We start from the raw sequence: 10,000 nt of genomic DNA, 5'->3' as shown, positions 1-10,000 counted from the left end.
CATATGATCAAAAAAATGAAACAGCTTACAGCATTTGGTATTCCACAGGCGGTCTCCCATCCAAGTACTAACCAGGCCCGACCCTGCTTAGCTTCCGAGATCGGACGAGATCGGGCGTGTTCAGGGTGGTATGGCCGTAAGCCATTATTGTGTGCAGACAGGGGCCTTTTAAAGATGTCATGCCCTTGATTCTGGCAGAATTTTTGGACATTTGAATATGTCTCTATATGATAAAAAAAACATATGATCAAAAAAAATGAAACAGCTTACAGCACCTGCTATTCCCAGGCGGTCTCCCATCCAAGTACTAACCAGGCCCGACCCTGCTTAGCTTCCGAGATCAGACGAGATCGGGCGTGTTCAGGGTGGTATGGCCGTAAGCCATTATTGTATGCAGAAAGGGGCCTTTTAAAGATGTCATGCCCTTGATTCTGGCTGAATTTTTGGACATGTGAATATGTCTCTATATGATAAAAAAAAAAACATATGATCAAAAAAATGAAAAAACTTACAGCACCTGGTATTCCCAGGCGGTCTCCCATCCAAGTACTAACCAGGCCCTACCCTGCTTAGCTTCTGAGATCGGACGAGATAAGGCGTGTTCAGGGTGGTATGGCTGTAAGCCATTATTGTGTGCAGAGAGGGGCCTTTTAAAGATGTCATGCCCTTGATTCTGGCTGAATTTTTGGACATGTGAATATGTCTCTATATGATAAAAAAAACATATGACCAAAAAAAATGAAAAAGCTTACAGCACCTGGTATTCCCAGGCGGTCTCCCATCCAAGTACCAACCAGGCCCGACCCTGCTTAGCTTCCGAGATCGGGCGTGTTCAGGGTGGTATGGCCGTAAGCCATTATTGTGTGCAGAAAGGGGCCTTTTAAAGATGTCATGCCCTTGATTCTGGCTGAATTTTTGGACATGTGAATATGTCTCTATATGATAAAAAAAAAACATATGATCAAAAAAATGAAAAAACTTACAGCACCTGGTATTCCCAGGCGGTCTCCCATCCAAGTACTAACCAGGCCCTACCCTGCTTAGCTTCCGAGATCGGACGAGATCAGGCGTGTTCAGGGTGGTATGGCCGTAAGTCATTATTGTGTGCAGACAGGGGCCTTTTAAAGATGTCATGCCCTTGATTCTGGCTGAATTTTTGGACATGTGAATATGTCTCTATATGATAAAAAAAAAACATATGATCAAAAAAATGAAAAAGCTTACATCGTCTGGTATTCCCAGGCGGTCTCCCATCCAAGTACTAACCAGGCCCGACCCTACTTAGTTTCCGAGATCGGACGAGATCGGGCGTGTTAAGGGTGGTATGGCCGTAAGCCATTATTGTGTGCAGAAAGGGGCCTTTTAAAGATGTCATGCCCTTGATTCTGGCTGAAATTTTGGACATGTGAATATGTCTTTATATGATAAAAAAAAACATATGATCAAAAAAATGAAAAAGCTTACAGCACCTGGTATTCCCAGGCGGTCTCCCATCCAAGTACTAACCAGGCCCGACCCTGCTTAGCTTCCGAGATCGGGCGTGTTTTTTTTTTTTATCTTTTATTATCAAAATTACAAAAACATTTATAATTCTTTCACATCATTTACAACAAATGCTATTATAATACATACACCCTCTAAATTAAACCTCCCCTCTGACGCAAACGGCACCCTAAAAACAATAAAAACATAGCATCAGAAAAAAAAACTCAAATCACCCCTGATACCCCCAACTCATGACAACTCTTCTGAGTCCCTCCCCCAAAGCAAACACCCCTCTGAAAACAAACCACAAAAACTTACAAAAACCCCACAGTATTCTCAAAAAACCACTGAGAAAAAAAAAACCAAATCAAATCACCCATTTTCCCCATGACCAAAAAAGAAGCCCTCGTACCAAAAAAAACAAAAACAAAATAATTTAGACATCCCACATAATTCCCTCCTCATTTACTCTACACACATTCGCACCTTCCACAAACATTCTCACAAACTCACTCTCATTCGCTATGTACAGTAATTTAAGATGTGCTTTCCATTCATTCACAAACATTCTCCACACATTCATTTTCTTACTTTCATACAGTGCATAATTCCTCCTGTTAAAAACCGCTTTTCTTGCAAAAGCCAAAATTATATTCATTACATTGTGATTTTTTTGTTTTGTTCCCACCCCCAACAACACCGACAATTCCCACCCCCTTTCATTCCAACACTCATTCTTACTGCATTTCCTCAACATTTCTCTTATTTTTCCCCAAAAATAAACCAATTCCCCACACGTAACAAACAAATGTATTAAATCCTCATCCGTACTTTCACATACACAACACTTTCTTTCATACCTCTCCTTATGGATCTGATGCAGGACGATGCAGGTGAAGATCCTCCTGTGCCTCAGTTTGAAATCTAGGTCAAATATTGCATGTGGTGTATGCGGAATGTTAATGTTCTTCCATATCATGTTGCTTGTTATGTCCGGGTATGTGTCTGTCCATTTTACTTCGGATGTGGGTTTCTGTATTCTATGTGTGATTGCGCACCTATACCAAATTTTTGTAGTGACATCTATAATGTTGTGTTTCTTCTCCCCTAGGCACAGGGAGATCCCCCCCACATCGTCCTGCATCACTCCCTCCTTCTCTTTGATTAATTTTTCCCATTCGCTCGACAAAGACAATTTTACATTTGCAAACACTCCCTCAATCACATCCTTTCTGCACACACACCCTTTATTTTTTAAACCCCTCACCACCATTTGTAAATCAAAATCCCCCCCACAGTTCAGTAAATCCCTTATTCTAATATATCCCGCTTTCGACATAGCTTCACACTTAATTACCCTCTCCCCATTTTTAAAATACGGGCTCGAGAGGAAGGGCAGTCGTAGCACTGACCCTCTCGTTCCGCACTCTGGTACAGTCCAGGATGAAACCTGATACCACGCACTGAGTACTTCCTGGAAAAACCGTGGCAAGTGTTTAAATGAATCCGGGTTATTGATCTGGTACAGGTTGTCCTCGTTGTAGAGTCCAAAACTGCACAGATATTGTTTGAAGTGGTTTTTCCAAACTACGTTCCGGTTCTGGTCCATAAATTTGCCTATCAATTTGACTCTTAGTGCTACTTTTTTTGTAAGTAAATCAATCAAAGCTAGCCCCCCCTGATCTTTAGCCCCTATTATTGTTTTGTGAGCTATACTCGCTGCTTTGTTTTTCCAAATAAAGTCCCTAATGGTCTTTGAAATCTCCTTAAAGGCCCAGTCCGGAAGCGTACAAGTACTCAGCGCATGATTCACTTTGGACAACACGAGAGCATTTGTTACGGCTACCCTTCCTCTCAACAATAGACCCCTCGCTTTCCACAAATTCAATGTTTTTTTAATTTTACCCACCACCTCTTTCCATGTTACATCATCACATTCATTCTCATTTTTCCCCATATTCACTCCCAACACTTTTCTTCTCTCACACACCGTTTTAAATCCCCACTTATTAACTAGATTGGATTCCTTACCTAGTAACATAATTTCTGACTTATTTTCATTTACTTTTGCCCCAGATGCTCTTTCATAAGTTTGTACATGTTTTAATATCAATTCTATATCCTCCTCTCCTTTTACCATTATATTCACGTCATCTGCATACTGTATTATTTTTACGTTTTCCTTACCTATACCTTTTATGTTTACGTCTTCCGATATCAGTGCTGCCAGCGGCTCTGCTACCAAGCTGTACAACAGCGCTGACATCGGACATCCTTGTCTCACTGACCTTGATATTTTAAAAGAATCAGTTAGTTCCCCGTTACATTTTATCTTGCTTTCCGCTCCTGTATACAACATATTTATCCATTCTCTCATTCTCTCTCCGAATCCAAACTTCTCTAACACCTTCCCCATGAACCCGTGATCGACTCTGTCAAAAGCTTTATTTAAATCAATCCCTAGCCATATTCCCCCCTCCCCTTCCATATCCCTGAACGTCTGTTTTATTGAAATGATTGAGTCTGCTATGTCTCTGTTTGGTATACTGTATGATTGTGTTTGTTCTATGATTGTTCCTATTACCTCCCTGATTCTATTGGCTATTGTTTTCGCTATGATTTTGTAGTCTGTGTTGAGTAGGCTGATTGGTCTGTAGTTGTCCAGATTTTTATTGTCCCCCTTGTTTTTGTAAAAAATAGTAACCACCCCTTCCCCTAAACTTTTTGGTATATGTTTCACTTTTTCCATATATTTACTCAATTTGTTCACCAAGGGCACCAGCTGCTCTTTGAAAGCTTGGTAGAATTCCGCAGTTAGGCCATCGCTCTCAGGACTTTTGTTTTTGTTTAACCCCTCTAAAGCACTTCTGATTTCTCCCTCTGTGAACTCACAATCACACCACATTTTATCGTCCTCGCTTAGTTTTTTCTTTAAGGCACCCAAAGCTCTGTTCACACTCACGCTATCACACTCCTGTCTCGAAAACAGGCTTTCATAATAGCCCTTTACTATTTCTAAAATTCCCTTTTTATCTGTCACACTTTTACCTGCTTCATTTAATAATTCGTTTATTTCTGTTCTTTTTTGTTTTTGTTTTTCCAGACCTAAAAAAAAGGCTGTACTCCTCTCCCCCTCATACATATATTGTATTTTACTCCTAATGGCTGCACCCCTACTCTTTTTAAGTTCAATCACTCCCAACTGTTCTTTTAAATGTATGTATTTTTCGACACCTACATTATCTACACTGTCAAGCGATGTTATTTCCTCACTTAGTTGTTTTCTCAAATTCTCTTCCTTTCTATTTTCTCTCCACTTTTTCTCTTTACTATAATTGATACACTTTTTTTTAATTCTGACTTTTACACTATCCCACCACACATTCATATCTTCACTCTCATTCCACTCATATCCCACATCATTCAACAATCTTTCCATACTTTTCACAAACATTCCATCATCCAGCAAGCTTGCATTAAAGCACCATATCCCTCCTTTACGTACATTCGTTTCTTTTCTAAACGTGATTTCTATTCCAGCGTGATCGCTCCACATATTAGTTTTATATTCAACTTCTTTAATCCACCTCACTACCTCGCATGTCACCAAAGCATAATCTATTCTAGATTGTTTTAATCTATTTAGTACAATTTGTCTCCTGGAGAACACCCTCTCCCATGGATGTAGCAATCTCCAAATATCAATGCATTGTTTCGTTATCATTATATCTTTAAGTGTCCCCCTGCTCACATCCCCCTTAAACACATTATTTTTTGACACATCGGTGGGTGTCATCGCCACATTAAAGTCACCTATTATTATACAATTCCTTTCCCACCATTTGCTTATTGCAATGAAGAACGTTTTCCTTTCTTTTTCTCCATTCGGTGCATATATATTTATAATTCTTATATTTTTCGTTTCATACACACAGTCTATTACTATTATTCTTCCTTCTTTGTCTCCATAAACCAAATTTACCCCTGTTACCCGACCCGTTTTGACTAAAACCGCCACTCCTCTCGCCCTCGACGTGCCATTGGAGCAGAAAATATGGCCCACAAAGTCTTTTTTTATGTCTTCCACCAGGGAATCATCCCACCTGGTCTCCTGCAGGCACAAAACGTCATTCTGCAAGGAAAGAATCGAATGTCTTTTTTCTTTGTTCCTTAGTCCATTCACGTTAATCGAAAATAAATTAAAGGCCATTATCATAAAAATAAAAACAAAAAAAACGGATTTACAGGGGTTATTGTCAGTCATTATTTGTCCTTACATTTCAATTTTTTCACCAACTTTTTTCGTTGTCCAAGACTTAGTCTTTTTTGCGCACTCGCCAGTTCACCCACATCCATTTCGCTGTCCGTTTCATTGGGACTGGTGCTTTTACCCGTATTATTTAGCGTGATTTTTCTCCCTCCCGCCTGTCCAACACCACTCTCAGGCATCTCCCTCCCCTCTGTGCTCATGCTTACCCCCGGGTCTTCTGCCACGTCCCTTCCGTCTCCTTTTTTCCCTCTCTCGCTCGTTTTTCACTGCTTCTGCTGTCCTCCCTCTCCAGCCAGCTCCGGCGTCTCCAGCTCGCACTCTGACGCCCGTTCTCCTCCGCTCTCTCTGTTCTGCTCCATTTCTCCGTCACTGTTCTCGTCTTCTCTGATCTCCTTCCTGCTTGCTCCGATCACCTCCTTCTCCTCCGCCTCCTCCTCGTACACCTCCTCCGCCTCGTCTTCATCCTTGTACACCTCCTCCACCTCGTTCTTGCTCTCCTCTCCGTTCTCACACTCACATTCATTTTCTCTTTTTTTACAGTTTGTGCATTTTGTGCTGTTTGCGCTGCACTCTCGCGCAAAGTGTCCCTGCACCCCACAGTTGTGGCACATAAATTCTGGACACTCTCTCAGGATGTGTCCCGGCTGGATGCACATCCTGCACACTTTTTGTTGTCTATCATGTATTACTCTAAAGTATTCGTTCCCCATCACAGTGTTAAACTTTGTGGTGTAAGGGAGTGACTATACCTGGTCATTAAATCTGACCCGGACAAACCTCGTTCCGTCAGCTATCATTTTTCCCGGCCACATTCTGCGTTTTATTGGTGATGTCGGTTTCACTCCCCATCCCGTCAGCTTCCAAACTATTACTTCATCTGTGATATACGCTGGCAGGTTTAAAAAAGACACCACCAGCTCATCATTATTTAGTTCTCTCGCCACGACTCTGGTCTCTCCGATCTTAAATCCATCCAGCAGCCTTTCCTTTCCTTTAATGTTGCTCACCGTCACCTCCAGTTTTTCAGGTCCCAGGGTTCTGCACGCCAGCAGGCCCCCACAGATCATTTTTATGTTGCTCATGACGTAATTTAGAGGAACTTTGTCTCCCACCATTTCAATGTTTAGTGTTAGTTTTCTCTCAAAAGACACTTTTGCTTCCTCTTTTTCTGCTCTCTCGCCACCTCTCCCATTCTCTGCATGCGGAGCAATCAGCCCGCCGCTCCTCTCTCTTCCTCTCTCTCCGTCATCCATTCCGTTCCCTGTTTCATTTGCCGTTTTCATCCGTCCTTTTTGTCCGTCGTTCTTCTCGTTGTCGTTTAATCCATTCCTTTGTTTCAGTGCCATGTTTGTTTGTTCACGTTGTTGTCCGTTCTCTTTTCCTTTTTCCATCTCTCCAGTCCGTGGTCCTGTCATCTTTGTGATCCGTCCGTGTGAGTTTGCTCGTGACATACGAGCAAACATTCACAAAAAACAAAAATTCTTCACAAAATTGTGGAAAAAAAAAAAACTGGAAAAAAGGTGAAAACAAAAACGATCCCCCTAACAGTCAGTGACTGCTGGGGGACATTCACTCACAATCTGAGGTATTTAAATAAATCCAAAGCGCATCCAAAAAACAAACAAATTAGTCCAGCTGTCCTACACAGTACTGACACGTCATCTCTCCTTCAGCACCACACAAACTCTGACAGCAAAAGGGGCGTGTTCAGGGTGGTATGGCCGTAAGCCATTATCTTGTGCAGAAAGGGGCCTTTTAAAGATGTCATGCCCTTGATTCTGGTTGAACTTTTGGACATGTGAATATGTCTCTCTATGATAGAAAAAAAACATATCATCAAAAAAATGAAAAAGCTTACAGCACCTGGTATTCCCAGGCAGTCTTCCATCCAAGTACTAACCAGGCACGACCCTGCTTAGCTTCTGAGATCAGACGAGTTAAGGGTGGTATGGCTGTAAGCCATTATTGTGTGCAGAAAGGGGCCTTTTAAAGATGTCATGCCCTTGATTCTGGCTGAATTTTTGGACATGTGAATATGTCTCTCTATGATAAAAAAAAAACATATGATCAAAAAAATGAAAAAGCTTACATAGCCTGGTATTCCCAGGCGGTCTCCCATCCAAGTACTAACCAGGCCCGACCCTGCATAGCTTCCGAGATCAGACGAGATCGGGCGTGTTCAGGGTGGTATGGCCGTAAGCCATTATTGTGTGCAGACAGGGGCCTTTTAAAGATGTCATGCCCTTGATTCTGGCTGAATTTTTGGACATGTGAATATGTCTCTCTATGATAAAAAAAAACATATGATCAAAAAAATGAAAAAGCTTACAGCACCTGGTATTCCCAGGCGGTCTCCCATCCAAGTATTAACCAGGCCCGACCCTGCATAGCTTCCGAGATCGGACGAGATCGGGCGTGTTCAGGGTGGTATGGCCGTAAGCCATTATTGTGTGCAGAAAGGGGCCTTTTAAAGATGTCATGCCCTTGATTCTGGCTGAATTTTTGGACATGTGAATATGTCTCTATATGATAAAAAAAAAACATATGATCAAAAAAATGAAAAAGCTTACAGCACCTGGTATTCCCAGGCGGTCTCCCATACAAGTACTAACCAGGCCCGACCCTGCTTAGCTTCCGAGATTGGACGAGATCGGGCGTGTTCAGGGTGGTATGGCCATAAGCCATTATTGTGTGCAGAAAGGGGCCTTTTAAAGATGTCATGCCCTTGATTCTGGCTGAATTTTTGGACATGTGAATATGTCTCTATATGATAAAAAAAAAAAAACATATGATCAAAAAAAATGAAAAAGCTTACAGCACCTGGTATTCCCAAGTGGTCTCCCATCCAAGTACTAACCAGCACCGACCCTGCTTAGCTTCCGAGATCAGACGAGATCAGGCGTCTTCAGGGTGGTATGGCCGTAAGCTGTAATTGTGTGCAGAAAGGGGCCTTTTAAAGATGTCATGCCCTTGATTCTGGCTGAATTTTTGGACATGTGAATATGTCTCTATATGATCAAAAAAAACATATGATCAAAAAAATGAAAAAGCTTACAGCACCTGGTATTCCCAGGCGGTCTCCCATCCAAGTACTAACCAGGCCCGACCTTGCTTAGCTTCCGAGATCGGGCGTGTTCAGGGTGGTATGACCGTAAGCCATTATTGTGTGCAGAAAGGGGCCTTTTAAAGATGTCATGCCCTTGATTCTGGCTGAATTTTTGGACATGTGAATATGTCTCTCTATGATAAAAAAAAACATATGATCAAAAAAATGAAAAAGCTTACAGCACCTGGTATTCCTAGGCGGTCTCCCGTCCAAGTATTAACCAGGCCCGACCCTGCTTAGCTTCTGAGATCGGACGAGTTCAGGGTGGTATGGACGTAAGCCATTATTGTGTGCAGAAAGGGGCCTTTTAAAGATATCATGCCCTTGATTCTGGCTGAATTTTTGGACATGTGAATATGTCTCTATATGATAAAAAAAAACATATGATCAAAAAAATGAAAAAGCTTACAGCACCTGGTATTCCCAGGCGGTCTCCCAACCAAGTACTAACCAGGCCCGACCCTGCTTAGCTTCTGAGATCAGACGAGTTCAGGGTGGTATGGCCGTAAGCCATTATTGTGTGCAGAAAGGGGCCTTTTAAAGATGTCATGCCCTTGATTCTGGCTGAATTTTTGGACATGTGAATATGTCTCTATATGATAAAAAAAAACATATGATCAAAAAAATGAAAAAGCTTACATCACCTGGTATTGCCAGGCGGTCTCCCATCCAAGTACTAACCAGGCCCGACACTGCTTAGCTTACGAGATCAGACGAGATAGGCCGTGTTCAGGGTGGTATGGCTGTAAGCTGTTATTGTGTGCAGAAAGGGGCCTTTTAAAGATGTCATGCCCTTGATTCTGGCTGAATTTTTGGACATGTGAATATGTCTCTATATGATAAAAAAAAAACATATGATCAAAAAAAATGAAAAAGCTTACAGCACCTGGTATTCCCAGGCGGTCTCCCATCCAAGTACTAACCAGTCCCGACCCTGCTTAGCTTCCGAGATCGGACGAGTTCAGGGTGGTATGGCTGTAAGGCATTATTGTGTGCAGAAAGGGGCCTTTTAAAGATGTCATGCCCTTGATTCTGGCTGAATTTTTGGACATGTGAATATGTCTCTCTATGATAAAAAAAAACATATGATCAAAAAAATGAAAAAGCTTACAGCACCTGGTATTCCAAGGCGGTCTCCC

At 41.9% G+C, this 10,000-nt stretch overlaps 9 non-coding genes and 7 pseudogenes across 9 annotated transcripts; all 16 read right to left on the bottom strand.

Moving 5' to 3' along the window:
* Nucleotides 1–22: 22 nt before the first annotated feature.
* LOC132994929 (5S ribosomal RNA) lies at nt 23–142 on the bottom strand. Its single transcript, XR_009676942.1, has one exon. It is a non-coding gene; the product is annotated as a 5S ribosomal RNA (ribosomal RNA).
* Nucleotides 143–263: 121 nt separating this feature from the next.
* Nucleotides 264–382, bottom strand: LOC132994747 (5S ribosomal RNA). The gene has a single exon (XR_009676768.1). It is a non-coding gene; the product is annotated as a 5S ribosomal RNA (ribosomal RNA).
* A 123-nt stretch (nt 383–505) lies between these two features.
* On the bottom strand, nt 506–624 carry LOC132994838 (5S ribosomal RNA). The gene has a single exon (XR_009676854.1). It is a non-coding gene; the product is annotated as a 5S ribosomal RNA (ribosomal RNA).
* A 121-nt stretch (nt 625–745) lies between these two features.
* Nucleotides 746–854, bottom strand: LOC132994954 (5S ribosomal RNA; annotated as a pseudogene).
* A 122-nt stretch (nt 855–976) lies between these two features.
* Nucleotides 977–1,095, bottom strand: LOC132995178 (5S ribosomal RNA). The gene has a single exon (XR_009676998.1). It is a non-coding gene; the product is annotated as a 5S ribosomal RNA (ribosomal RNA).
* A 122-nt stretch (nt 1,096–1,217) lies between these two features.
* Nucleotides 1,218–1,336, bottom strand: LOC132994962 (5S ribosomal RNA). Its single transcript, XR_009676973.1, has one exon. It is a non-coding gene; the product is annotated as a 5S ribosomal RNA (ribosomal RNA).
* A 6,270-nt stretch (nt 1,337–7,606) lies between these two features.
* On the bottom strand, nt 7,607–7,715 carry LOC132995186 (5S ribosomal RNA; annotated as a pseudogene).
* A 122-nt stretch (nt 7,716–7,837) lies between these two features.
* LOC132994938 (5S ribosomal RNA) lies at nt 7,838–7,956 on the bottom strand. The gene has a single exon (XR_009676950.1). It is a non-coding gene; the product is annotated as a 5S ribosomal RNA (ribosomal RNA).
* Nucleotides 7,957–8,077: 121 nt separating this feature from the next.
* On the bottom strand, nt 8,078–8,196 carry LOC132994841 (5S ribosomal RNA). The gene has a single exon (XR_009676857.1). It is a non-coding gene; the product is annotated as a 5S ribosomal RNA (ribosomal RNA).
* A 122-nt stretch (nt 8,197–8,318) lies between these two features.
* LOC132994855 (5S ribosomal RNA) lies at nt 8,319–8,437 on the bottom strand. The gene has a single exon (XR_009676871.1). It is a non-coding gene; the product is annotated as a 5S ribosomal RNA (ribosomal RNA).
* Nucleotides 8,438–8,563: 126 nt separating this feature from the next.
* LOC132994920 (5S ribosomal RNA) lies at nt 8,564–8,682 on the bottom strand. The gene has a single exon (XR_009676932.1). It is a non-coding gene; the product is annotated as a 5S ribosomal RNA (ribosomal RNA).
* A 121-nt stretch (nt 8,683–8,803) lies between these two features.
* On the bottom strand, nt 8,804–8,912 carry LOC132994974 (5S ribosomal RNA; annotated as a pseudogene).
* A 121-nt stretch (nt 8,913–9,033) lies between these two features.
* Nucleotides 9,034–9,142, bottom strand: LOC132995218 (5S ribosomal RNA; annotated as a pseudogene).
* A 121-nt stretch (nt 9,143–9,263) lies between these two features.
* LOC132994994 (5S ribosomal RNA) lies at nt 9,264–9,372 on the bottom strand (annotated as a pseudogene).
* Nucleotides 9,373–9,493: 121 nt separating this feature from the next.
* Nucleotides 9,494–9,612, bottom strand: LOC132995129 (5S ribosomal RNA; annotated as a pseudogene).
* Nucleotides 9,613–9,735: 123 nt separating this feature from the next.
* On the bottom strand, nt 9,736–9,844 carry LOC132995130 (5S ribosomal RNA; annotated as a pseudogene).
* Nucleotides 9,845–10,000: the final 156 nt, after the last annotated feature.

The sequence above is a fragment of the Labrus mixtus genome, chromosome 19, assembly GCF_963584025.1.
Source record: "Labrus mixtus chromosome 19, fLabMix1.1, whole genome shotgun sequence".
In the NCBI taxonomy this organism is placed as follows: Eukaryota; Metazoa; Chordata; class Actinopteri; order Labriformes; family Labridae; genus Labrus; species Labrus mixtus.
The sequence above is the reverse complement of the archived record's forward strand: the minus strand, read 5'-3'. Positions and strand labels throughout refer to the sequence as shown.